Here is a 3,217-nt window from a genome sequence, read left to right as displayed (position 1 = left end):
AGGTTGAGGTGCCACTTCGGCGAGACTGTCTAGATGTCATGGACGCTTATGATCAGAAAGATCATGACGCTCCGCGTCGTAGCGCGCCCCGCGCTTCTCGGCGATATCCCGAGAATCCGGAAGGCCATTTGCGTAGCTCATGCTATGGCCTTGAGCTGCTATGGTCGTAGACACACCCGTATGAGAAACCACAGAGCTCGCGGGGACGTAATGGATGATTCCATGTGTCGCGGGGCGACAATACGCAGGAAGTCGTTGCGCCTTGAGTTTTGCGAACTCAAATCTAAGATGGCGCTTGACTCCACGTCCACTTCATTGTGGCTTCGCTGTTCGGTAGACAGCGAGGAAATTTTTCGGTGTCGCTGCACCCATCGCTCAAAGAGATCTTCATCATCTGCAGCTGTTTTGCGGGTGCGAACACCACAGGAATAGTTCGCATTGCGGGTACGGGAGCACCTCTTTTCGAGCTCAAATTAGAGCGCGGTGTCGATCCATTTGGATCTCTTGTTGTAACAAAAAGCGACCTCGCAGCGCCTTCTGCTGATCAAGCTCAGTTTGTGTAGCGGCCGGGGGCCCGACAACGTAGACGCCTAAAGATCGAGTGATCGTATCTTTCGCTTCAGTAACGGGATCCCTCGAGCAAAAGCCGTAATCCACACGAGGGTCGAAGACCGAACGTGGATATGAGCGCAGGAAAGCCACCCAGGAGCAGCCTCTAATTGCTGCTCTTGTGCTTCGTCGAAGCGATTGATAATACTACTACTTATATCGGAAGTCGAGATGTCTGGGAATGGTGTTCGCAATGTTTGAGCTGGGCTTACGTCGCACCGTTGGCGCACTTCATCTTCCTTGTTATCCCATGCTGGAAAAGAGTTTTCGACTCGTAGTCGGCTTCTCCAACTCCTAGTTGATAAATTTTGTCGCCCGGTGCGAGTGCGTTGTGTTGCGCTCAGTTGTCGAGGGCATGGGATGTGATTTCCGTTTTCCCGCGGACATACTGTCCAAAGAAGTACCTTGTGCAGAAGAAAAAGGCATTTGTCTGTGGGCACCCCCGGAACCAGCTAGGCTGGGTGTTTTGCATATCGTAGACACATGGTATGTAGGACTGAGAATGGTTAAAGATGTTTAAGAAATGATGAAGGTGTCTCAGACATGCGAGCCTCGTATGAGGCGACCATTTAATGTTAAATTGGGGATATTTACAATCTTAATGGAGGAGAGTGTATTTGGTTACACGAATCCTTGCAAGAAAGGGTGGGTAGCACAATCCTGTGTGTGTGATGTACGTTTGTATGTATTACACAAGTTAGTGTAATCACACATGGTGTGGCTACACCGTAACAAGAATCCACCACGTCGTAGGATTGCCAGTAATAATGCATTGATTCGGTTTCTCTATAATAAGTGGCGGCTACGTTGACGAAACCCTCAATCCATGCGCAATATTTGTCGAGTGGATGCTCTGTGCATCTTGTTGACCAAGCCATCTTGCCTTATCGTCGGCGACGAAACTCTGATGGGTTATATGTTATGGCTGTCCTGTCGTAGTCAGTCTATATGCCCGAAAAGACAGCACCTCCTTGTCTTGCTTCTTCATATCGAGTGCATTCTTTGTAATTCCTTGGCCTGATGCATCTCTCTGCAGATACTTCCTGCGATCATCATGTCATCCACATTTTGTCAAATATCCTTCCAATGATTAGTTGACATATATACTCTGTGCCCCTCAGCCTTTAAAGTCATTTTTTTACACGATGGATTGTACAGTTGCTGTCCGTAGATACTTTTTTACACTGTAATACGATTCCTTAAGTATTGTCGACATCTAGCGGTTTCCATATAAACGTCGTCTACCAGCACACTGTTGAGAAAGCAGTATCAACATCTAGTTGCTCCATTTGGTTGTCCCATTCGATACACACTGCAAATCTCATCTGTATTGAGTTCGACTTAAGGACCAGAATTTAGGTCGCGAAGAAATCGACATCATACTGTTGATTGAAGCCCTCCGCGAGAAGTAGTGCCTCGTTTGGATCACACTTCTTGGCCACTAACCATCCTAATCAAATTGGGCAATTGCTCTTCCTTCTTAGCTTTGTTATCCATGTTTGGTTTGGAATATGGAAGCAATTTCTTATAGCTTTCCGCCATCGAGCTGCAATGCTGCTTGCAATTCCTTAAACACATGTTGTCGACAATCTGGGTATCCTCACTTCTCTATATGTAAGCAAGAACAGCATCGACAAATCATTCGACTTTGTTAATTTAAACACGTTCCTATGTCTGTGGACCGCCACGTCATTCTTTTGCCTTCTCATTTGAGAGGTTCATCACCATCGGCTCATGCCTTCATCTTGTCCGCTCCAAATGAGGCTGAATCCTTATACAATTTACTTGTTTCGTTTGGAGAGATGGAAAACTCTCTGCTAGTTTTTAGCCGAACGTACAAAACACATCAGCTGCTGTATGCTAACACTTCGTGATCCACATTAATTACTTTGATGTCTTTGACTGGATCATCAACATTTTCATATGGCTAATCTCGGACTTGCACTTTCAGAAGCGGCAAAGATGCCGTTTGCCCCCAAAAAGTTATTTTTGAGCTTAGCGAGATAGTGGAGATACACTGGATAAGATTTTTACAGATGAAAAGTTCTATCTCTCTGGTCATTAGCTTATGTTCCACAAACAAACAAATCATGTCGACTTTCTTGCCGCTCCCGTAGCGAGGATAAAGACGGCCGTATCGTGTTCATACGTTTCTCCACTCTGGCATCATTGTCCGAAGCCGATTATCGCAGCTCAGCTCAGCACTCTTCGGGAAAGCTAGGGATTCAAGCATTGATAGCGGTCGAGGTATTGACAAACGGAATTCTCGACCAGCAACGGTAACCAGTTCATATAGGAAGTTCGAGGTTCTTGCAAATATCTCAAACAGAGATGCTGTTGATGATTTGTTGTTTGCAGGACTTCACTAGAGATGAGCGATCGCTAGACCGGTATTCGAAGAAATTGTGAACGGAAAGACGTTGCAAGTTATAAATCCGATTCGCATGCAGCAATGTATCCTATATGATATTTGTTAATCTACTCTAGATAGCAGACGATAGCTATAAAAAAGCACAGAGTTGTGAACTGAGGCTAGATAAATTTCATATTGTATTTTGTCAAGTTTAAATATCATGAGCCCTCCAAATTACATTTAATCATGTATGTC

Source organism: Plasmopara halstedii (genome assembly GCF_900000015.1).
Source record: "Plasmopara halstedii genome assembly, contig: Scaffold_287, whole genome shotgun sequence".
NCBI lineage: Eukaryota > Oomycota > Peronosporomycetes > Peronosporales > Peronosporaceae > Plasmopara > Plasmopara halstedii.
This window is presented reverse-complemented; position numbering follows the sequence as displayed.